Genomic DNA, 27,102 nt, shown 5'->3' with positions numbered 1-27,102 from the left:
TTGATATTGGGCACCTCCGGAGATTTGACCTCAATTCAATTGGTGTTAATGAGTTCTTGAATGGCTGTTTTCAATTTCCAGCATTTCTCTATGTCATGTCCTGCGCCCCTAAATAATTCTCACAACTCACCGAGCGGTCAAGATTTCTGGAAGGGGGATTCGGCAATTTAGCTTGGATCGTATTCAACATACCCAATTGTCTCAGTGTGTGGAATAGACTAGCATATGATTCTCCCAATGGAGTGAAAGTCTTTTGCTTCTGTAACCTCTCATTCTTGAAGGCTTGGTTGGGTCGAAAACACGTTCCAAGAGGATTTCTGTAGGCTTTTGGGGGTGGATGGTTATTTTGCGGAGCTTGGTATAGGTTTTGTGGATCTAGCGCATGCCATTGCGAGTGAGTGGGAGGTTGGGTAAAGGTTTGTGCGTGATAGACAGAAAAATGGGGATCTGGCGGTGGGTAATAGTGTTGTGGTGGGTTATATGGAGTGTGGGGGTAAGTTTGGGGATAGGGTCGCGGCTGGTTGTAGTAACGGGGAAGGTTCCTGGATCCAACCCAAGCTCCTGACTCAATTATCGCAGCATCCTCCTTCTTCTTCTTCCCGAGCACACCCCCAGTACCGTTTTGAATGGCCTGAGTGGTCGCTTTGATCACTGAATAACTCATGATCTTGTTGGACTTGAGTCCCTCTTCAACCATGCCTCCCATTTTTACGACTTCATTAAAGGACTTACCTACTGCTGACACCAAGTAACCGAAATAAGTGGGTTCCAAAGCCTGCAAGAAATAATCAACCATCTCGCTTTCTTTCATCAGAGGGTCAACCCTCACTGCTTGCTCTCTCCAACGAAATCCATATTCCCTGAAGCTCTCATCAGGTTTCTTCTCAAGTTTTGTCAATGACATATGATCTGGGATAATTTCGAGATTGTACTGAAAATGGCAGGCAAAGGCTTGGGCCAAATCATCCCTTGTGTACCACCTGTTGTGATCTTTCTGGTATACTATTCTAAAGCCGATCCACTCAGACTTTGGATGAAATATGCCATCAGCAATTCATCTCTTCCACCTGCTCCTCTCATCGTGCTACAAAATCCTCTCAAGTGTGCTACTAGGTCACCATGCCCATTGTAAAGATCAAACTTGGGCATTTTGAACCCTGCTGCAACTGAACATCTGGGAACAGACATAAATCCTTATAGGCCACAGTTACTTGACCTCCCAGCCCCCTCATATCTCGGAATGATTGCTCTAAGATTTTGACCTTTCTAATCATCTCTTCATGCTCGGGATTTTTGGGCGGTTTCTCGGTCTCTGTCAGGAGATCAAGATGAGGGGTGTAAGGATATGGTTCTGGAACTTTGAAGGTGGGTTCAGGGGGATAGTACTGGTTGTCGTGAGTTTGGAACAGGGGTTCACTGGAAGATCGGTGTAATGTAGCAGGTGGAGGTGCCACAAAAACAAGTGCAATTGGTGGAGCAGGGTATGGGACTTGTTTGGGTGGTGGAGCTTGAGAAGTATGGGAAGTGGCGCCATGGCATTGTTGGTAGAGGGGAAAGGCTGGAGATGAGTTCACAGTGGGAGGCTCCGGGGGTTGGGCTGATGGTGGGATATAAGCAGGGTTGGCGGGATAAACCGGTGGTGGATGCTCCTTCGCCCAAGCTTGGTACATTTCAGCCATTTGTTGCTTTAGCTTATACATTTCTTCCCTCATTGCATTAACGTCCAATTCTTCCACTTCTTTCGATGGGTCGACAATACTTGTTTCCGGTTCTTGGTTGGCCATATTCAGCCTGTCTTTCGATCGGGTGTTGTATGAGTGAGTTTCCAGAATGCCAATCAACTAACCACCTGCCTGGACTCAATACATCAAACAACAACCTTGTTAGCGATTAGGCTTTAACAGATTGGTAACCACACATTGGGCATGAATGTACCTAAACAGTTAACCGTATCTATTATGTATTTGATCGGTTACACGCGTCATCCCAGCCTTTTCTTTCTTTTAATTGCAAACTTCCCCTTTTTCTTTCTTTTTTGCTTCCTTCTTTTCATTCTTGCCTCTGTTCTCTCTTTGTTTTCACTCTCTCTTGATTTCTTATTTTCTCTCTTTTCTTTCTTGTTTTTCCGCTCTTTTCTTTTCTTTACTCTCTTGTTTTTCCTTTTATCTTCTTTCTCTTTTTTTTTATTTGGTTACGGTCGAATTCTATGGAGATTGCCTACGTATCATGACCCCGCATGAATCAGACCAAGCGTAGTTCTTGGAGATAAGTGTGAAATAAAACATTTTTGGGATTTTCAGTTTTCATAAAAACAATGCTTCCATTACAAAACTCAAAACTAACAAATTCCAAAAGACTAACAGATTTCGATGCAAAGATGAAATACAGACTCCGAAAATAGACATCATATTCCAATAGAAGAAAATACAGACTCGAAAACAATTTGACGGACTCTAGAAGAAAGAAAATATAAAACTCAACATGAATGACAGACACTTAACAAAAAAGGAAATGCAGACTCAAGCGAAAAAATCATGAATACATCAATGCTCCTGGTGCCCGTGGGACATCATTCGGTCTCGCCATGGGCCTATATGCAAGCTCCCTTTGAAGTCGATCCAAGTCATTCATTATCTGTTTAACAAATGTCATTACTGCTGCAAAGAAGGTAGTGCGGGTCATATCCTTACAAATCTGGCACTTCATAACGATGTAGTGGGCAATGCTTCTAATTATCTCTCTTATGATGCCTTTTTCTTGTAACAAACGCCTAATCTGCTGGGCCCTGGCTTCCAAAGTTTGCTCAGCCGCATGATTTTGCTCCTGAAGTTGTTTCAAATCTATTTCTAATTGCACCAATGTTGTATAACAATGTTCCCTTTCAACTTTGAAGTCTTTCTCCTGTTTGATCATTTTGTTTTCCGTGGCGATGACCCTTTTCTTTAACCCTGCGACCTCATCGTCGTACCTTTCTCTCAATTGCTTAACCAGGCGTACTCATTCATCTGCGTTTTTAGCCAAATGCTTTCGAGCCTTGGCTAGTTCACTTTCTGCTTTGTTCAAATCAAAACTATAGTCATTTACTTTCTGCCTCAGGTTAGCTATGAGTTTTTCATCTCTGTCGCTTTGGGCTGGATTTTCTGCCGCTACTTTCATTTTCTGAATTTGAGCTTGAAGGGTCTCATTTTCTTTGGCTAGCTTTTTCTTTTCTCCTTCATCCGTCGCGACTTGCAAGCTATTCTCGAATTGAAGTTCCCTGACTTGCTTTTCCAATTTTCTTATGGCAACCCTGTACTCGTTTTCTTTGGTCAGCCAGTCCCATTGCACTTGTGCTCCGTCGGTGAATTATTGGACATGGGGTCTCTTTGCGGGCTTGTCAGGTTCATATTGAAATCGGGATCTTTTACCATACCAAGCAGTATAACTAGGTTCCACCTCGCCTTTGGATAGGTCTCGTACTTGAGTATTAGGCCCTAAGAATCTGCACTGATGCCAAATCCAGCGCACTTTCTCTTCTGGGAAGGCAGCTTTTGGATCTAACTCAATGACTTGCTGACTCAAATCTTCATTGTGTGGGATGGTCTGGTATCGACCCAACTGATGTAAGACTCTATGCGGAGCATAAGGCTGGATACTCCGAAGACCCATAAACAGCAAAAAACACACCTCAGCCGACATATAGATTACTTCGTTGATCGTGAGCCACCCGAATGTCCATTCGATCTTATTTGCAGTCAAGGATCTCATAACCCTTAACCCTCTACTCGCTTTTCATGTTCTTCAATGCACTCGAGGCCAGTCATACCACAATTCAAGTATCTAGGACGGTGGCAAAGGTGTTCCTCCATCCATATTTGTAACAGCATATTCCACCCTTCAAACAATTTTGCTCCTTCTCGATAGAGAGTGAGAGCTCGGTAAATTTCTACCAAGATCAGTGGCACTATAGTCATATTTCCCTTTTTCATCATAAAGTCGGCTATCCCTACTAGCCCCATCTCTATGTTCCCGTTTTTTCTCGGGCAAACCAAGATACCCAGGAACGCCGCTATGAAAGCTAATCCTCTCCGAGCTTCCCACTTGTCTTGATTTCCAGCATGAGTAAGACCAGTATCTAGCGTTTCGAAGCCACGGGGATTCACGTAACGTCGATATAGAAAGTAGAAGGTACAAAATCCTTTGGCCAGATTTCCGTCTCGAGTGTCCTGACTGATGCTTAACAAGTCAAAATATTTATGGGGGTCACTGTTCTTGGTGCTAACGGGTATTGACTTCTGAGATTTCCTTTGAAACCGGCATAGCCTGCAATCTCTTCTAGCGTAGGAGTTAACTCGAAATCCGCAAAGTGGAACACATTATGTGTTGGGTCCCAAAACAGTATCAAGGCCTCAATCACGTCTTTTCTAGGCTTGACCTTCAAAAGCCCAATAAGACCGCCTAGTGCTTTTATTTCAACTTTACTGATGTCGCCCCCCAAATCATGCCACCACATATGTAGCTCCAAAGGGATCTCTTCGCGGATTGAGAAAGGTTCATTTTGATTTGTGCTCATCTGGCACATTTATTAAGGTGATTTTAATTAAGAGAAAACCATGACTCGTTTTGACATAAGAGAAATGACCATTTTCAAAATTTCCACAAAATATCCGGCCTTGCCAACACGGCCTTTCAGCACTTCAAAAACGAAGATTTTATGGCCATGTCAGCTAACCAGCCAAAACCTTTAAAAGCGGTAAAAGTGATTGTTCTTGCAAAAACAGCCTTCCGGCGCCCTTTAGGGACATTCGGCTATTTCTGACAAGAACGGCATCACCCTAATTATTTTTTAATTAAAGCAAATTTTTTGTTCTTTTGGCTACTTTTGCAAAAAGGAAGTTGGACCCGATGGGGGTTGCCTACGTATCTCACACCCTGTGAGAATCGAACTGACGTAGTTCAGGCAAATAAAACAAACTATTTTTTATTTGAAAACAAGGTTGTTGTTTTTTTCATTTCATTGGTAAATAAAACTATTTTTGAAAACACCAACTTTTGTTTTTCCTCTTCTTTATTTTTTTGTTTTTATTTTCTCAAAAATTTGACAGAGTTTCTACACTGTTTGGACATTGGTTTTTTTTTCAGAAAAGGGGATTAACTTTATTTAACCCTCATACTGCTATTTCTCTTTCCTCAACTTTTCCCAATATTCATAAGCCGGTCAGCATTCAAGTCCGAAGCAAATAAATGCACAAGTAGCAAGTAGGATGCATCAGGATGGTCTTTTTGTTTCGGGTGCACCTGCCCTAGATAGACCCAACCCCTGTGCTGAGTCTCCAAAGCCAAAATGCACATGATGCAAACAAACATTCCTACTAGGGATCCGGCGTGAGGTCTTGTTATACTAGGTTCAAAACCTGGGTTTGTTGTTCTAGACCTGGCTTACCCGAGCGGACAGCTCGAGCCGAGGGGGGGCTGCGTACCGGGAATACAGAAGCTTCGCCGGCTTTGCAACTTGTTCGAACCTCGTTCTAGATTTGGAATATGACTCTAACAGAAAAAAGTCACACGAAGTGCACACTTCTTCATGATTTAGAAAACTCAGAGAAAAGAGGGATTTCGCAATAGTTTATATACAATTCACGGAATATCAAAGCGGTAAAAGCAATCAATTAGCACATTAGGCCCAAATCATGTAACAAAATCAGATAATGGATAAAGCCAACTATAACAATTCATCTAAGCTCGAATTCTTGAACCCTGAACCAGAGATTCTGGGTTCGATCCCCAGCAGAGTCGCCAGAGCTGTCACACCTCCTTTTTACCTACACCCCCGGAAGGGAGTATAAGGGAGTTTTTTCCAATTTTAAGTGACTATCGAAACGAGATTATTGTATTAAAAATTCAGAGTCGCCACTTGGGAGATTTATGGTGTCCCAAGTCACCGGTTCTAATCCCATGTCGAGGAAAAGATTGACTCTGTTTAACAGTCCGCGAACCAGAAATCCGAGTAAGGAATTCTGTTAACCCGGGAGAAGGTGTTAGGCATTCCCGAGTTCCTTGGTTCTAGCACGGTCGCTCAACTATTATAATTAGCCTATTATCTGATTTTAAAACATTTTCAACCTACGTGTATTTTAACTTAAAATCACTTTTATTCATTTTAAAGAAAATTTAACGTCGTCTAAAACATGTCTTTGGACCGCGCCACATGAAATGCACCCGCGATCCGAAACATATTTTATTCAACGCTATCACGATTTGGATTTGGGTCACATGAAATGCACACCCGAGTATAGGAAGGTAAATTATTAAAATAACGCGCCTAAAGCAACTACGCGCTTTAACTTTGCGAGGACCATGGAAAATTCGCTAAATGGCACCCCTCGAACTCTAAGGATCAAAATAAAATTAATTACACGAGGGCCATGCAATTGTCATTTTTGTTTGGCAAGGCGCACCTCGATTTTTTCTAATCAAAAAGTCTCTACAAGGGCCACGCACTATCTTCTATTTAATAGCACCCCTTTAGAATACTTATGAATACGACTAATTGAACATTAAGAGATGGGGGATTTGTTCAACTTAGGCGAATGGGCCTTAGTTAATATGGACTAGCAATCAGAAAACGGGGCTGAAAAGGGCGACAAAAGGATCCAAATCCTATTTCCACGCATTTGGGCCCAAGGTGAGCCCAATTTCAAATCACCTGAAGCTACAACGAACTGGACTAACTATCGAGCCCTTACGGCGTGCAAGCAGGGATCAAAATAACCGAAATTAATGCTGAACTAATATAGACGCAACAATTTGAAATCACCCTTTGATAGATCAATGGATAATTACAAGAAGCTTTAGCAACGCCATGATTTGAAAACAATTAGAACCCAATTCTTGAGAGACTACGCGGCACATGACTCTTAATTTTCAAAGCCCTGAATCAGCTTACAGTGCTAACATGGAACTTCAACCTTATTTAGACCTCACATTAACAAAACTTAAAGGATCAAATAACCAAGACTTTGAAACAATCAAATATGCTCAGTTAAATTCTTTCAATATTGACAGTACCCAGACCAACAATTTAATGTTTTGGGTGCTACATCAGCTAATCAATCTCATTTTCAAACAACACTATTATGTTTCAACACCCCACAGAATCCTCTAACAGCATACCAAACATTAATCATTTTCCTTTTAGTCTCGTTAGCACTAATTCAAGCATGAGAATACTACCAAACACACCTACTTACTTCATTTAAGGCTCAAACACATTTGAAATATAATAACTTGATTGAGTCCTTTACATAACATTCCAACAGTATCAAACCAAGTACAGCTATAGGAACTTCACCATTCAAACGGAAACCAGCTAGAATACACAATGATTCATGTGATCTAAAGCACGAACAATAAAAAAGGTAAACAAAACTCAGGTAAGTCTGTTGCCATCCCTTAACCTCTCATTTCCATCTTCAAACTGAAACTTACATCAAGTAAAGTTCAGAAAAATGTACCTGGAATTCAAATCAAAACAGAAAAATGAGGGATTCAGCAACAAACAGTAACAGCCAGCCCAGCTTCAGCAATTGAAACAGTGATAATCCACTCAGAAGAATCAATAGAACAGTAAACCAATCAACAAACTTAAACCATCTCATTCAATACCCTCCATTTTTACCCCATATGAGCCAAAAAATATTATTTCAGAAATTGACGACTTCAAGAATCACAAAGGAAAACTGAATGAAACAGTTATTTTTGTGAGATTTTTCAACCGCTGTTGTTTTTCTTCTGATTTTTCTCTTAAATCTCTTGGGTCTGCCTTGAAAGGCAAGAAAAGGTGCCTTTATAGGCAAGTTATTAGGGCGTATTTCAGATATTAGTCTTTGGACATTTGCCCTTTTTAATTTTTGTTATAGCTCAGGTACCCTTATGGAAAAAAACAGAAAATCAGAACCACCCCCTTCCCCAGCTTCCTAGAAGCTTCCTAGTCTGTTATGGCAAGATTCCTTTACGTGACTTACCCAATTTTTCCCTATTACCCCTGCATTTTACCTTGAAACCTGGCCAGACTTGAAAATGGGCTTTGAACCCACGAACGGGCTCAATGCTTAAATAGACATGGGCTCAGACTCAGACTAAATAGAATTCCTTTAACCTGAGATCTTAGACTGACCTCAGAGCCCAAAGACGAAACCCAAACCAATTCAGAAAACTTAAAAACCAAACAAACCAACTAATTAACGAACACAAACAGACGGGGAACTAATTAAGCTAACTAATTAAGCTTAGCGACCAAAACAAAGACAAAAATGAGAAGTTTAAGCATGACACTAATGAAAGCTAACCAGACCACAAACTTCAAAAAGAAAGCTGAAAAGCCAATGGAACAGATACAAACACAAAATCAATCTTAGAGGGAAACTAGGTTCAGAACCCTGCTCGAATTTCAATCAAAGTAAAAAAAACTTAAAGAAAGGGAGAAGAAAAGAAGAGGAATAGAAGGTAAAACTCGGATAGAAAAGAAAAAGGGAAAGAAACTTACCCTAGTAAACCCGAAATGGCATCGGACATTTTGATTTAAATGGAACTGATTCTAACCACTTTTTCTTTGTCAAGAACAAATGAGTAGCATCAATTCGCGTTGAATCAGACTTCAAACTCGAACAAATCGGAGGCATAAGGTCATGCATGCCCACAGATTCGACGGAAATTGACTCCGGACATTTTAGGGTTCTAACCCAGATTTGAAATTTGGAGAGCTCTGTGGTGATTTGAGGGAATCTAAGTGGGGATTTAGAGTGAAGGGGAGACGGGGGTTCAGGGGTGTGATTTTTGGGGTCGAACCGAGGCGGCGGCGCCATCGGAGAACACAGGGGCGACGCTAGGGTTTTCCTTTAAAACCAAGATTCGAGACGTTCTGGGCTTGTTTGATGGAAGGTGCTTGTAGAATTGGACTGAGGGAGTTGAGGAGGGTATTTGGTATTAATTTGAGGTCGGTTCGTGGTGGCGCCGCCTCCGGTGGTGGGGGGATTTAGAGGCAGCGGCGTCAGAGTTTGCAGGGACGGGTTGTGAGGGAGATGAGTGAGGGGTAGGGGGGCAGGTTTGGACATTTAAATACTAAGTGACTCGGGCTTCAGGACCGTCCAATCAAGAAACCTCGACGGTCCTGATTTGTTGCCCATGAAATGACGTCGTTTGGTTTGGGGGGGAATCAGACCGGGTTAAGGTGGTTTGGGCCGGGTATTGGGGCAACTTGAATGGGTTTCAGGCGTGTAGGGGTTTGGTCTTGGATATAAATCAATTAATTTTGGCCCAAATTCCCTTTCCTTTATTTTAATTCTTTCCAATTTTCTAATTTCTTCTAACTTAAAATTAAAATTAAAATAAACCTAAATTGATTTCTAATCAAATTATCCTACCAAATCAAATTAACATACTCTAAATAATAATTACCACATCTAATTAAATACCAAATTAAAGAAAAACCACCAAAATTCGAAATTAAAATTAAAAAGTACAAAATAAACTATTTTTGTGATTTTCCCATTTTTTATAAAACATTAAATTTCTAATTAATTCAAGAATGCAAAATTAGATCCTAAATGCAAATGCAGTGTATTTTTATATTTTCATGAATTAAATAAAACAAATATGCACAGACAAATGCAAACAATTGTCAAAAATGCCACAAAATCCACAAAAATTGCAAATAATGAAAAGAAGATATCTTGTTTTGAATTTTATGGGAGTAATTCATATAGGGAAAAAATCACGTGCTCACAATGACCACGCAAAAATATCCTCATATTCTTTCAGGAAACGAGTGTATTCTTCTTTCTCTACCGGTGATAAGTGAATGCTTATGCGAGTCTCTTTGACGGTTTCGGAATCTCCCAAATTGATTGCTTCGGTCTCATCCAGATTGGACTTAGGTTTGTTCTCAAAATTCTCAACTTCTCTGACAACTTCCTCATGTATTTCATCTTCTTCTTCTAAGTCACTATCCTTATATTGCATTGTCTCATTACATGCCATAGTCATCAGTTCATCAGGAAAAGTAATAATAACGTTGTAGAAGAAAAATATGAAAGATAATAATGAATAATAAATAGCAATGCATTAATTAAATTTGAAAATATCCAAAACAGGTACGGCTCGATGACTCGAGCAATTATTTCTTCGAAATAAAATCCGTCTTTAAAATAAAATATTGAAAATATCTTAAATGCCTAGAACGGCTATTAAAACAAGTCAGGCTAATTGCCAAGCTACCCAGGAACTTGGCGGGCCCGGGATGGTGTGGCAGTCCAATTCTTAAGGACAACTCCCTTCTCCAGGTTTGTATGGTGAGGCCTTCTTCCTCCTCCACTATCACACTGCAATCCATATCCTCGTCTTCTAGAAATAGGTTCCTTAGCCCAGCCAAAGCTTCTGCAGATTCTCTTATTGTATCAGCTTGGTAAAAAGTCTAACTCAGATGGGGCGTTGGCTGCTTGAGAGGGTAATAAGGACCACGCCATGATGGCAACCAATCATTATATTCTTGCTAGGTGTATGGATATCCCAACACGAAATTTGTGCCGTGACATTTCAATTGTATCGTTTTGGTAATGCCATGGAGTTTCTTCCCAATTCCTTTGCTGGGTTCATACCCAGACCATGCCAGTATGCTTCTATTTTGTTACTCTACCACTTGTCCTTCTCAATTGCGTTGACATGTTTAATGTGGTGATAAGTCTCTCCACCCAGCCTTCTTCTATTCTCGACAACCGGAACAGTTTGACTTGTGTAAATGGGATTACTTCCATCCCCGTGAATGATTACCTCCTGATGGCTCCATTCGAATTTCACGGCCTGGTGTACTGTGGAAGCCACAGCCCCGACGGCATGTATCCAAGGTCGTCCCAATAGCAGATTGTATGTAGCTAATACTTCTAGTACTTGGAACTCAACATCGAACCAAGTTGGCCCCATCTGCAGACAAAGGTTAATCTCTCCAGTCGTGGCCCTTTGAGATCTATCAAATGCTTTCACATTCATACTGTCCGCTCGTATCTCTTGGAAATCTTTGCCCAACCTTTTTAGAGTAATCAATGGACAAATGTTGAGGCTTGAACCCCCATCTATTAAGATCGTGGCGATGAATTTGTCCTCGAACTGTACTGTGATATGAAATGCCATATTGTAACTTGATCCTTCAGATGGTAGTTCATCTTTGTGGAAGGTGATCTTGTGAATTTCTAGTACTTGCCCTACCATGTTGGCCATCTCTCCACTGGTGATTTTGTTGGGCACATAAGCTTCGTTCAACACCTTCATCCGAGCACTCCTATGCGCCTCCGAATTTTGCAATAGCGACAGGATGTATATTGTCACACCTCCTTTTTTCCTACACCTCGGAAGGGTAAGTATAAGGGAGTTTTTTCCAACTTAAAGTGACAACCGAAATGGGATTATTTATTTATTAAATTCAGAGTCACCACTTGGGAAAATTCATGGTGTCCCAAGTCACCGGTTTCAAATACCGAACTGAGAAAAGATTGACTCTGTTTTACAGTCCACGAACACAGAAATCCGGGTAAGGAATTTTGTTAACCCGGGAGAAGGTATTAGGCATTCCCGAGTTTCGTGGTTCTAGTACGGTCGCTCAACTGTTATAATTGGCCTATTATCTGATTTTAGTACATGTTTTAGCCTATGGTTCCATTTTAACTTTATAACAGTTTTATTTATTTTAAGGAAAATTTCAACGTCATCTAAAACACATCTTGGACCACGTCACATAAATGCACCCGCGGTCCACGACACATTTTATCCAACGTTGCTGAGATTTGGATTTGGGTCATATAAATGCACACCCGAGTTTAGGGAAGTAATTTTAAATAGCGTGCCTAAAGCAACTACGCACTTTCAAGTTTGCGAGGGCCATGGAAAATTCAACTAATGGCACACCTCGATTTCTAAAGGGTTAAAACTAATTAGGTGAGGGCCATGAGTTCTGGGATTTTATTCGGTATGGCACACCTCGATTCAAATTTTAAGAGGGAAATTCAAACCAAGTTTCGAAGGCCATAAACTATAGCTTTTTTAACACGGCATACCTCCAAATCTACTTTAATAGTCTAATTAATCAAGGAAGCTTAAGGGAGTTATCACTACTCTTTAGACTAAATGTTCGAACCAATTTTCAGCCCATAGACCAACCTTAGAAGAGTCACGTGAATGGCAGGCTGGTCAACAGTTAAAGAGGAGACCTTGGGCTCACATAATTGTCCCAACATACAAAGGAATGCAGCTTGTCTCCAATCCAGGCCCAACGTGAACTCAAGTCCTTGGAGAGTTAAGCATCAACAGGTGCAAGACTCGAGGTCGAATATTCAGGCACGCGAAACAACAGAGTATTAAAATGTGAAGGTGAGCCCAATTCACTTAGAAGAAAATGGACGCCACAAGCAAACTCAACTGGCCTTGATTTTCATCAATTGGGCCAGTATTAGGCCCAAGTCTCAGAACCAACCCTTGTGCACAATTAATTACTTGCAAATCAATCAAGGAACTATATGTAACACTAACTTTCTACTTCTGAATTTTAAATTATCATCTAAACATTCTGTATCGTAAACAACAAAATCCAACTTAAACATGCTCACAATCAAAACCAAAATAAATTGGTACTTGTTTCTACTCTTGACGCGACAACTGAACCATTTTCCTTTCCTTTTCACATGATCTTTGCACCAATGACTACTTAAGAAATTTAAATCAGTTAAACTATTCTCACATACCAGCAATAATCAATCAGAAAATCAGCACATGAGTTATTTAAATTCCAAAACCACATACTAATAACCAAGTCGAACTATCCTTTTATAATCCATATCATAAGGCAGATGATTTTGGGCCAAAACACATATCAAAGAGCCTGTAGATAGAAGACTATACATTAGCATTTTACCCTTAACCTATACTTATCATGATATCTGGTTATACAGGAGATCATTGCCAAATATGAATACTCATTTCAACCCAAAAAACTAAAATAAATCTGAAATACATGCAATTGAACTGAGTCCTTTACCACAACATCTTAACAGTCACATGACAATGTATAATGAGAAGATTTCAACTAACTAAACTAGAAATCAACTCGAATGCTGAATCATATCACTAAGAACACAAAATCGAGAAGAAATTTCAGATGAAGCATGGATAAAGCTGATAATATGCCTTAAAACTTTCTGCCTTTCATTTCATTCCTCAAATCCATCTTCACAATCAGTAGGGCCTAAGAGTATATACCTGAATAAGTGAAAACAAAAGCAGAATATCAAACTGAAGATCAAGAGAATGCAGCAACAACAGAAACCAGCAGTATAACAGTACCGGAACCCAGATTCAGGCAATAAAACAGTAACACTCAAACAACACACTTAAAACAAACTTTTGGATATCCAAAATTCAATCCATTTCAACCTAATTGCATGGTTTTGTCATTTTCAGTAGTGTTAATCAAGCAATGAAGATCAGCAATCAGGAAACCAATCTAATTTTGAGTGGTTTTCAAACAAGGAAATGTAAAGAATTCAAGAATATTTCAGAATTTTCCAAATAAGGCAGCCATTTCAGTTTTTTAGGATTTTTGCTCTCTAAAATCTGCCTTGAATAACAAGGTAGCGTGCCTTTATATGCAAGGGAGTAGGGCAGCACTTAGGAATTAGTTTTTACACTTTAGACCTTTTTGAATTTTGATTATAGCCTAGATATCCCTATTCAACTATCAGATTTTCCTATTAAGTCCATACCCCAGCTTCTAGAAAACTTCCATTTCAGTTATACCAAGATTCCCCTAAGCAGACTACCCAAATTACCCATCATACCCCTGTTATTTACCCCTCCATTATTACCTTAGGCTAGGTTAACCCACAGTCTAACTAACCGGACCCTTTAACCAGGTCAAAGATGACCATAGTTACTCGTTAGGGCTCGAAACACTCAGAAGTGACCAAATGAACCAAAGAAACTAATAAATCAAAAATTCAGGGAAAACACAATTACTTTCTGGTTTTAAGCTTGAATTATTTTAATTACTCAACTCAGCATTGCACTCTTTACTGTAAATCGACAGTCAAACAAAGAAAACAAAATAAATGTAATTAAACTATCAATAACAGGAAATATTATGGGGTAAAGGAAAATTAGTGAGAAGAAAGAGAAGGGGGACAATCACGGATTTAAAACACCAACGATGAGAAACGGGGATGAGATAAGAAAAATTGGACAGAAAAGCTAAGGAGACTCACTGATTCAAACCTTGAACTTGATTGAACCTCCGATTAGATCTCCAAATAACGCCAATCGTTTGTTCTTGGTTAAGAACAAGAAAATGATGTTATTTCGGGATATAATCGGCCCTCAATCTTATAGGGAATCTGGAATATAGCCTTGCATGCATTGGTCAAGTTTGGGCTTCTAGGACTCAACCTCAGATTCAATATTTGACACATTCCGGACATATTCGAGGGGAATGGAGCACAGATTTGTAAAGAGGAGATGGAGGAGGTCTTAGGGTGTTACTTTGGGGTCGTTTTGCAATGGCGCCGCTGGCCTAGGGCGGTGGAATTTTAGGGTGGCGGCGCTAGGGTTTATCAGGTATGAGGGGTTCTGAGGGGGTAGCGTCCGTCCAAACAGTTATATACGGGGAGTGGGCGAGTTGAGGTCCGCTAGATCAAAAATATCGACGGTTTGGATCAGATCTGGCCTAAACGGGGTCGTTTTGGTTTGTATGTGGGAATTGGACCGGGTAAGGGGCGGAATGGGCTGGGATTAGGGCGGGTTTGAGGGAAAAAATAATTGGACTTAGGGAATTTAAATAGATATGGACCAATTAAGACTCCTTTCTATTTCACTTCAATTTCTTTTATTCATTTCTCTTTTTTTAATTCCTTCTTATTTTTTTCAAAATTAAAAATAAAACCTAAATTAAAATTGAAAACCAAATTAACCTATCAAATTGGATTAATTAAATCATTATTACCACAATTAATTAAAAACCAAATTAAAGGAAAACTACCAATATTCAAAACTAAAATTAAAAGTGTGAAAATAAATTATTTTTGTGATTTTCCATTTCTATGGGACAATTAAATTACTAATTAATTTTAAAATGCAAGATTAAATCCTAAATGTGAATGCAACATATTTTGTATTTTTCATTAATTAAATAAAATAAACGTGCATAGACAAATGCAAACACTTGACAGACAAATGCCACAAAATCCACAAAATTGCAAATAATGAAAAACAATTATTTTGTTTTAAACTTGTGGGAGTAATTCATATAGGGCAAAAATCACGTGCTCACATATATCTGGGTGGGAGTCTTGTTTAAATGATCGACGACAAAGTATTCTCTCGCCTGTACTTTCCTCCAAGAATCGTCTGGTCCAGTTTTAGTGACGGATTGTTTGGTAGCAGCCCCCTTACTTGATCCTCCAAAATTTTTGGGTGTATAGATCCTTCCAGTTCTGATCATTCCCTGTGCGTTACCAGATTCTTCCATCTTTATTTTTCCCTTTCTCCTTGTTTCGGCAATGTAATCCCAAGGTATAGCGTTGGACTTGAAAGGAGGTGTGGTTGCTATTGTCACTATTAAAGGTGTGGACACTTCTACCTCAAATAGAAAAGGTGTGGCTGCAGGTGGTGTTACTTCTACCTCAAATGGAACCGATGTGGTTACCTCATCCTCAACTGGCGGCTGTACCTAGACCACAATAGGATTGAGCGTGACTACGGGCTTCTTAGGATTGTCACCCTCTTTGATAAGTCCAATTGATCCCTCGGGATCCCACTTCTTGTCAGTTTCTATCACGTTGATCCCTTCGCCCCTATGATCTAGAATAGGATTGTTGCGAATGTTGGGTGCAACTTCCTTCACCTGTATGACCTTATTATCAATCAATGCCTAGATCTTATCTTTCAATGTTCGGCACTCGTCAATTGTGTGCCCTTTCATGCCGGAATGATATGCACAGGTTTTATTCGGGTTGACCCACTGAGATGAATTATCCATTGCCATAGCGGGAATAGGGGTGATATAACCAGCAGTATTTAACCTTTCGTACAGCTGGTCGATGGGTTCAGCAATGGCGGTGTACTGTCTGGGTGGTTTGCGATCAAAATTAGGTCTGAGTTTTTGATAGTTTTGACGGGTTGGAGGCGAATGGTAATAGGTTGTTGGGTGTTATAAGTGTGATAGGTGGTGGCGGGTTGGGAATATCTAGGTGGTGAGGGTTGGTATGTAGGTGGAGTTTGGTATGTGAGTAGAGATTTTGGGCCTTGGGCCACCATTACTGCCCCTACTTCATTCGTCTTCGATATGCCACCTGATTGCAATGCTTTGTTCGTGGCCTATAGTGCCTCAAAATTTGTCACCATTCCGCTTTTAATACCCTCTTCAATCATTTCTCCGAGTTTGATGATATCGGAGAACTTATGGTTCTCAATAACCATTAGCCTTTCATAATATTGTGGGTCCTATGCCCTGACAAAGAACTTGTTCATCTGTTCTTCGTCTAATGCTGGTCTAACCTTGGCTGCTTCCGACCTCCACCGAGTAGCATACTCGCGGAAAGTCTCAGTTGGCTTCTTCTTTACGTTCTGGATATAGAAGGCATCCGGTGCATTCTCCGTATTAAACTTAACCCGATCCATAAAATATGATGCCATGCTCACCCAATTGTCCCACTTCTTAGGATTCTGGCTTTTGTACCAGAATAGGGCATCTCCGATAAGACTTCTCGTGAAGAGCTTCATTCGAATCCTTTCATCTTTTCCGACCCCCACGAGCTTGTCACATTAAGTTCTCAGATGATCCTTGGGATCACCCATTTCATCAAACATTTCGAACTTAGGAGGTTTGTAACCCTCCGGCAGTTCCACATCTGGTTGTATGTATAAATCCTCATAGTTTAGACCATCTATCCATTTGCCTCCTTCAACACCCTGAATATGACTTGTCAAATTCTTGAGTTCCTTGGCCATGTTCTTGATGAGAAAGTCCTTCTCAGCGGATTCTAGTGTATAGGAGATTGGTTGAGTGGAGTGAGGTAGGGTTTCCACGTATATGGGGTTGTTATGGTGGGTGCCAGGGATTTGGGTGTAGTGGTGGTCGTTGGCTGAGTTTTGAGGATCAAAAATCGGTTGTGGTGTGTTCTAAGGAGTGTGATAGGTAGTGGTTTTTAGGTACTGGGTTGGTTGATAATGGTGTTGTGGAGGAATTGGTACCGGTAGAGGATTGGAATTTTGATACGGTGTGGTGTATTAATGGGGTGCGGGAGGATTTTGTAGACGTTGGTTTGGCATATTTTGGGGAAGTGCTGGGTTTTGAGCATTTTGTTGGTTAAGGTCTGGGATGCTATGGGTGAGGGAGACATTTGCCAAGTTGCAGACCTACTCAAGTTCTCCTTGTAACTCCAATATTTTCTGTTCCAATCGTAGGACCAAATCATTCTGGGTTGGGGTACTCTGACCGTCTGAAGTTTCAATATTCTTAGCATTTTCTTTTCGGATACCACACAAATCATCCATCTTAGCTTTTCTTTGCTTTTCGGATTACTCGGAGTAGGAGGAGGTGGAGGGCCTCTAGATCTGGTATGATATGCTGATAATGCCAGTATGTGCGAACCAACCTTAAGGGATGGGAGTAATAAGAAAATAAAGAAAAATAAAAGGTAAACAAGTCGGTAAAGATTCTAAAAAATGTTTGTAGGATTTAAACATGTATTGCGGAAACGTAAATTCGTGTCCTAATTTTGGGAACCTCGTTGTGCCCGAGGTAGGCCTAGCGACAAATAGATTCGGAGAATTTCAGTACCAATAATTGCCTCATTTCATTAATGTAAAAATTGATGAATCTAAAACAACACTAAATAAGATAAGTCACTGATGGCACTTGGCCTTATTACAAAAGTAAATAAACCTAATCTACTTGGTCCCAGAAGGACCTTCTCCAGGCCGGATGTGTTTTGTCTTTGTCGATCAAATTCCCCAGTTCGCGCAGGTTCAGCAATAGGTATGCCCTTGCTAGATTTCCTCTTTCACTTCCTTCGGGGTTCTAGCAATCAGTGACTCTCTTCCTCATTTTTCCCTCCAATTCCATCAGACTGTACTCCAGATATACTAACTTTTCGCTTAATCTAACAGCCATCTCCCTCCATTCATTAATTAGTTCCATATTGGTCTTGTGTCTCTCCAGATGCTCGGCCTCAGACTCGTGAACTCTTTTGCACAGTTTGTTATATTTCACTTGTGCTTCAGCAACTTTATCTATGACTCTATTTCCTTGACCAACCCTTGGCTCAATTATTCCTTCTATGTTATCCTCTAACCATGATGGGTAGAAGTATACATGACCGGCGTGATATCAATCTAACTCGATGATATCCTTTTCCACGATAATTTTCAAATGCCACATATGCTGAGCTTCACATTTGTATGGGACGTCGTCATCCTGAAAATCTACCCTGTAGTGACTCATTTTAGAAACTTGCGGTATGACCTGCTTCCTGTATGCCTGTCTCATAACCCTAATGGGAGCATAAGGGCATATTCCCCTTAACCCAATCAGTACCAAGTGCGGAACATCCCTATATCTGATGATGAACTCATCGGTAGGGAACCATTCGAACATCCATTGAACCTGATCCTTGGTCAAATTGCTGAAAAATTGCGCTCATCCTATAGCATTCTTGGGTTGAGCAAACCTATCTGGAATATAGGTCATTATCTTAGGATGATGGAAAGCTATGTGATCATTCCACGGCCTTCGCGGAACCTCTTGACGGTATTGACCTATTTAGAGATGCTCTAACAACCAAACTTGTAGCAGTAGATTACAACCTTCGAAGTATTTGTACCCCTTCTGACATCGCTCTAAGGCCTGGTATATGTCTGCTATAATCATAGGGACAATGGTATATATCTGCCCCTCAATCCCATCCATCAGGGTTTTGGTTACCATGGCCAGTCTGGTGTGGATTCTATCCCCTTGGATCGGGAACACTATCATACCCAAGAAGCAAACGATGAACACAAAAACCATGCGGTGAATCCAACCCAAAGAAGTGATGGAGAATTTGTCATGAAAAATATGATAAGCTCTATTGGGGCCGTATCGTTTATAGAGGAAGTCAAAAGGTATGCAAGACTTCTTCAGGCACTCCAAGTCCTCATTCTTTCTTAGACCCATCATCTTCAGAAACTCCCTAGTACTGTGGTTTTCTGGTACGAGTAAACCAGGACTATCCCAAGGTAGCCCAGTGAATCCTCCTATTTCTTCCAAGAGAAGGGTCATTTCTATGCTTCCAAAGCAAAACACGGCTCTTTCATTGTCCCATAACATTGTGGTAGCTTCGATCAACATGTTGTTTGGTTAGAGGTCCAACAGAGAAAGCAAACTTCCCAAGACCCTTTTCACATGATTTTTATCACTTGATGGAAGATTCTCCCACCAATCTAGCAATAGTGGCGGTATGTTACAGACCATACCAAGCCTGGGACTTCATGCCTCATTTTCTGCTAAACAAATATATTTAGACCCTTTCCCCCTCTAGATTCGACTATTTATACAACAATGATTAGCATATTGGCACTTATTTCTCCAAAATTAATGCACAAAATCGTGGTTGCGTCTGTTGGGATTATGGAAACCCCGGTGGACTTTTGGATGAGGCTTGTCTTAAAGGGTTATTATGTGGACAACACATTAACTCGGCTAGGTTTGACCATGATGCATGTACAATTAATCAGAGAAAGGTTTCTATAGAGGTCTAGATTGGTACTCCCAAGTGGACAACTTGAGGGGGAAAGGCACAGAACTATCGACTGCACCGTTGATCGACTGATTTTACCGTAAATAAGCCTTTCCGAATTTAAAGGGTGATATATAGTAAGGGCACAAACACTCATCAGGCGTTGGTATATGATTGATTACGCACGAGTGGAATATGATGTTGAGCATGATTTACGCAACAATAAATAGCATGTTGTCACGTATTTGCATGTTAAAAATGATAAATGTGGTATTTAATAATTGAAAGGCGTTTAAGAAAGAAAACAAGGAGACAAGTCAATTTCTGTAATAAATGAAATCATAAATGCTTGAAAATAGGCAATTAAATTCGGATAAAGGGGAAAGGGAAAGGGTGCCCACGTATTAACGAAATAAAGCATGCTTAAGACTAATTAACAAAAAACAAGTTTGTTATGGTAAGAGCCTAATTATCCCCAGCAGAGTCGCCATGCTGTCGCGCCCCCTTTTTCTCGCGAAATTCGGTTTCGACATTTTGGGACAACTCCTTTCCTTTTGGGATTGAGTATGAGATTTGAAGAATCGCCTCCTAATGGATTAAGTTGTGTTAGGGAACCTAGAGCAAATAACTCATGTACTAGTTTACATCACCAAAGATTGGGTAAGAGCTCGAAATTACCTTGAGGGGAAGGTGCTAGGCACCCCTCGAGGTCCACAACAGTGGGTCCCAGTCAAACTCAATTAAATAGTCTTTTAGGGAAAGTTAGACAATTTAAACAAATCGATAATTACTTTAAAACAAGAATTAGAGGGGTCCTACATTTTTTAGACTATAGGATCATTTCCATGCAATACTTGGTAACTTTCCCCAAATTGGGGTGTTACGCATAGCATTAGCGCATAGGTCATCATCTCCTTTACTACCCCATTACTATCTTTCAGTTGTTACCTAAGCGTTCCAGTAGATTCTAATGCGTACCTTATGTGTGCACTACCCGTCCCTTACCTATAGTCCTGGAGGTGTTTAGGACTTCTATTTAGAATGGATCTAGACTCACCTATGTTGCTTAAAAATGAGAAAACTAATCGATAAACAAAATTCAGATAAGACTATCATGTAAGGAGCAAATAAGTGGGCACATGTTAACCTCCACAAATAGCCAACCAATCCACGCAATTCAAACAAACAAAGTTTTATAATTTAGGATCCTATAGACAAGATATCTAGATGAGCATGAATAGAATATACAACATCTTTATTAAAGCGAGCAGCAGTACCTATGAGTTTGCCTACTTTTTGAATATTCTGAATCTGGGCGTGTTTCAGGCAGCAAGAAATCATAATTTTTAGACCTAGAATTCTTAATTACCCTACAGGTTTGCCTAAGTGAGGACCAGATCAGAATCCTATAGGCATGGTATCTAAAACTGTTAATTAACGACTATAGTTTATGAACCAATTACTGATTTTAACAAACATATTTTTATCTCTTTAGGTCCTATAGACATGCTTTCTAATTTACAGAATCAGTTAATTCCTATAAACATGATTTCTAGGTATTGGGACTGATTTATTTTGTTCCTATAGGTATGGTATCTAAATTGAAACTGACTTTACCTCATATAGGCGTGCTATCTATTGTCTGACTGAGTTTAAACCCTATAGGCATGATATCTAACTGATTGAGTTAAAACCATTTAGGCATGATATCCATGAAACGGATATGGGCAGAAATCATATAGATTACCAGAAAATCAAACATAGAAATCCTATAGGCATAGTCACTAATGCACATTTAATTGAAAAATGTGTAAATCCCATATGCATGATTGTCAATGGTAGAATTAACGGAAGACCTAGAGGTAATACTTCTAGTAGGCCAAGAATGTGGAAATATAGAGTCGCAAACAACAGAATAATTATATAGGCATGATCTCTACACAAGTAATAACATTCATATAATTAAACCAAGGAACCTATAAGCATGATTTCTTCCCGAGTTTAAAGATATAAGAAAAGCCCCCCCGATTTTACTAGTAAGCCCCAAATCTGTCATTACAAAGATTATTATTGCCCAGAATGAATAAATTATAACAGTATCCATTACATTACAGGGAGCCTTAGCAGGCCCAATATAAACATGGGAGCTAAACCGTCAAACACAATAGCTCTGAAACAATAGCAGGGATCTACAACACCTTAAACCAGGCTTCTAATGTGTCAAAAATCCCAAAGAGACTCAAGGACCCCAGGCAATGCTCACACTAGAACCACACTTTCAACACAGAATTCAGAAGAGATTGAAAAATTAGCCCCAATGTGTCAGAGTTCCAAGGAGTCTCAGGGACCCTAGGCAGTGCACATAGTGGGGGTGGTAAGAACCTAGATAACTAACAGTAGAAGTTTGAAATCCAGTATGTAGAGGGTAGGGGAACAGGTTTAGAAGATAGCTAATTTTCAAAGGATAAGAGTCAGGGGACAGATTCAGAAACTAGTGCATACAGGACAGTATTAGAACTGCGCAAACAAACTCATGTTGAGCATATAATTTAACTAAGTTGACATTGATTCTGACTAGATACTCATACTAGCATTCAAAGTGGTCACAAAATCTAACACACAGGATTAGCCACACATTACTTGCAGTATCTAACAAATGATCAGAACAGGAAGCATACAAATGAATTGGATAGGGTTTCACACTATTGGAGATAGTTTAGTTCAGTATTATCACTAAGTGGAATCACATAGTGAAATAACAAACAAAATCATGCTAAAATTTTAAACTAATAGGGTTGAATAGAATAACATAGACTTAAGCATGCCAGTTGAGAAAGTAGTAACAGAAAACGTGTTGAGGTTGAAATAAACTATAAGACAGATAACAGGAACTGAAACATGCCAATTGAGAAAAGAGTAAATAGGAATCACAGATCACACAGAAACATGCTGAGGCTTGAAATAAGCTAACCAACTAAGCATATAGAATGGAATAGGATAACAGGGGTTAACACATACCAGTTAGGAAGAAAGTAAATATGAATATAATGGTAGTTTGGATCCAAAGAGTTCAGCCTTAGCTTCCATTCGGCTAAACAATGTAAAAATCAGAGTAGTTGCACAAAGAGAGGACTCAAATCCTTTGAGGAAAAGCAGAGAGCTATTGAGTTGTAAAGTGAGTAAATTGTCAAAGAGCGTAAGGGTGAGTGTAAGTATGTAAGCGTAGGTGTGAGCTTGTGTGTCTCAGGGTGTATGTGTTTGAGTCTGAGTGTGTTTTAAAATAGAGTTATGAAAGGTTTTTATAGTATATAGTAGAGTAAAACCAAATAAGGTAGGAGAATCAATGGCACATAAATAAGGCAAAGAGATCAGTTAATTAGTCAATTAGGGCTAACAGGAATTAATTAATAGTCAGAATCACGGAAGTATCACACGGAACAAATTAGCAGTCAAGATTGAGGTCTAAATAAGGTAAGTAGTAAGTCCAGAGATCAATTAAAATTCGGTCCTAGTAATCAAAGTACAAAAATTCGACTAGCAAAAGAATTAAGGAAAGTAATACAAATTATAAATCACACATAAGGAAAGAATAGGTAAAAATTTGTCAAGGAAATATCAGCACAATTTTGAAAATCAAGTTATCACTTTAATTAACAGCCAAAGTAAACGGGCAAACATTATAGCAAACAACAAAATAATTGAAAACCCTAGGGCATACAGACATAGAGACGAAAATCAGTCGAAAAGTAAAGGAAGGAAACCGGAGTCAAACACTTAGACGTTTTAAAACGTTTTTTGCATAAATCACGTAGAACCAAAATCCTAGCTTTAGAAAAAAATGAAATCGGTTGACAATAGCAAGTAAAACAGAAGGATTTTAAAGGAAAAGTAACAAACTAACTCAAATCGCTTCAGATCTTAAAGTGATCTGACCTGATTTAGCCAGAAATAGTTAGGTTTTGTAAAAAATAAACAAAGGTGGAAAAATCCGATTTAAACCAGAGAGATGAAGCCATAAACACGAAGATATTAGTACTCACAGACGTATGAGTTAACACAGAAGGATTAATCGAGAAAAATGGGAGATTTGAACCAAATATGGTTCGAATCTCTTTGAGATTCCATCAACTATCATGAAAATCAAACAACCAGTAGAGATATGAGGCCGGATAAGGCTTGAAATTGATGAAAGAACCCATGAATCGAAGGGGTTTTAGTGACGACGGACTAGGGTTAAAAGGCAAGTGAGAGAGACGAGAGGAGAGAGGGTTTTCAAGGACGGCGGATTTGGAAAATGAGGTAGGGTTAGGGTCGTTTGGTTAAGTTAAAAAAGGAAAATTGATCCAAGACCGTTGATCTTCTTTGATCAATGGCCAGGATTAAATTTTGGGTTGGGTCGGGTTAGTGGGTATTTGGGCGAGGTTAGGTTAGAAAATTTAATGAAGAAAGGGGCTATGTTTTAAATACCCATTTAACTTAATAAAAATAATTTTATAAAATAATTTATAAATGATAAAAATGTGATTTATGCATGAAAATGATTTAAAATAATTACCTAATATTATTAAAATATTAAAGATCATTTTGTGCATAGATAATGTAATTATGTGCTATTATTGTAAAATGTGCAATTCTATCCTTAAAAATGCAAATGTAATTATAAAAACAAATTAATTAAAATATTTAAACACTATATGGCATAAATGATGAATTTAGATGATTAAAGCATCATAAAATAATATGAGGGATAATTATTGGATATTTGTATGATAAACAATGCAGAAATAAATTGATTTAAAGCCCTTAAAATTATAGCAAAATTATAAAAACACTTGTGCATGTTTGTAAATGCATGTGCACTATTTTGAAAATATATATGCATATTTAAAAATATATGAGAGAAATTTTGGGTATCAACAACGCTCGCCCCTGAAGATAGGAGGGTGTAGCCTAGTCCATCTGTCTAACAACTTCTGCAAATCGCCATCCGCAGCTGGTCTGGGCTCGGGTACCACTGCGGCAACTGGCTGAGCCTCATCCGCGAGTAGTGCACCCAGAGTGTGATACACTGTAGCTGCATGACTCGGAGCCTGAGCAGTAGGGGTCTGTGCTCCCTCTCCCGCCTGAGATGTAGCCGGATCTGCTAGAAATAAACCAGCCTGAATCATAGGATCCATGAACCGCAACATACAGCCCATGACCTCCTAGAAACCCAGAGCCGTCATAAAGTCCGCCGGGGTAGGCTCAGCTGCGGGCACCTCTCCCTGCTCCTCATGATGGGATCCCCTGCACGATCCATCAATGGTGCGACTAGGATAGCTCTGGGACGCCTTCGTCCCTTACCTCAGGCCGGTGCCCTCCCCCGGCCTCTGCCTCGGCCTCTAGCAATGGGGGGAGCAGCTCGTCCCGGGTCTAGAGCGTCTGCCATGTGCGTTCTCACCATTTGTGAGCGAATAGAAGAAGGAAATTTAGTATACCATCAACTGCACGATAGAAAATGAATAAAGAGTAGTTTCTGATGTTTAAATGTCAATACCACACAAGAGGGGGGGGTGATTTGTGTGGTACCCAATTTTCGCTTAACTGAACTATAGAAGAACCTGGTTCTTCTAGGTGTTCCAACTACTACTGTTTGTGGAATAGTAAATACAGAAAATAAAGAACACAGAGATTTTTACGTGGAAAACACCTGGCTCAAAAGGTGAAAAAACCACGACCTACTACTCAGTAGGATTTTCCCAAACTTCCACTAAAATCACTGAGACAAAATAGCATTTACAAAACTCTTTGTAAACCTAAGGATTAACTCTAATCCCGTTGTGACACAAGGCCTCAATTGTCGTGACAACTTCAAGTTAACACTAACTTGAACTCACTAAGTACCTTATATGATTGCTTCTATGAAAGCTGAAAGGTACAATGTAAAATCACCTAGTACAATTAAACTAGAATAAAAGATAGACACATGGAACGGGTTCTTCTATCTCATTCAAGTAGCTTCAGGATTGAACACTCAAATCACACATAAATTGCTTACAAAATCGCCTTGCCCTTTTGCTCTCAATTTAAGTATAACTTCTGCTTATGTGCATTACCTATAAAAGAGAACCACATTGACATTTAAATAGGTTAGTAATTAGAGTTTGACTGGGATTCAATTGCTACTGTTCTATCGTAGAAGAGTTCATGGTGATCTGAAACTCTAACACTATCTTCTTCCTAAATTGTGTTCTCTTCATATAAGGAGTCTTTCTCTCCTTATCCAATATGCAACTTTTTCTATCAGATCAGGAGATATTGCTTCTTGATCAGTTAGATTTATCACCTTCACATGCATCTCACATGTATAGGTTGATCATGACTGTGCTTCACAAGATGGACCTGATCCATGTTTGAGTTCTTTTGTCAATCTTCAAAATTTTACCTTTTCTTGGGCTAACAAATTCTCCCTTTTTGATGATGACAAACTCTGTGCTTTTTATTTATTTGGATCCTGTAAGAACTCAGCTTAACCATCAGTACAAAGTTTAGAAAATTCATTTATCATCAAGGACCAGGTTAATTAGGTTATAAATATCACTTATTCAGAATTTGTAAAGTAGAATATCTCTTCTCCCTTTTGGCATCATCGAAAAGTTGCATACAAAGTGTGATTCCCAGATTTTAATAAGTACTCATGGTCACTGGGGCAACTACAAGTGCAATCATGGTTTAATCATCAGTAATCAAGCAAACATATTTAAACTATCAAGGAAAGATTAACATTGAACAAGAGGAAAAACAATAGATATCATTGATAGAAGTTATGCTGCTACCACAATCCACAACCAGAAAGCAAAAACATTTAAAACATGAGCAAAAAAAGATAGAAAAATCCCTAATTCGGGTCATTGAGTTACTAGACACGTTCAGGAGACAAAAGCTAGAATTCCTATGGCTTGGGGGAGCTAGAGGGTTGGTTTTGGGCTTGGAGAAGATTCAGCATATTATGAAGAATTCCATCATTCTTCTACTTTTCCTTGGTAAGCTCAGTTCTGAGAGTATCCCTCTCAGATTCCACCTCTGCCATACAAGCTTGAGCCTAGCTATCTCAGCATCCTTGGCTTCACATTCCTAAACAAGAGCCCTGACTTTACTGTTGATAGGAGTCTTCTTGGATGAACCAGGTTCATTTGATATGGCATTGACTAAGTAGTCCCAAGCAATTAGAGTGTTAATGCCAAAGTGATCCTTGCTTGAGGCCATTTCCCATTTCTTCAGAGGCACATTGCACCTATCCAGAATCGTAGTCAAAATAAAGCCATAGGGGGTA

This window comes from Nicotiana sylvestris, chromosome 3 (genome assembly GCF_000393655.2).
Source record: "Nicotiana sylvestris chromosome 3, ASM39365v2, whole genome shotgun sequence".
Classification (NCBI taxonomy): domain Eukaryota; kingdom Viridiplantae; phylum Streptophyta; class Magnoliopsida; order Solanales; family Solanaceae; genus Nicotiana; species Nicotiana sylvestris.
Note: the sequence above shows the minus strand (reverse complement) of the source record.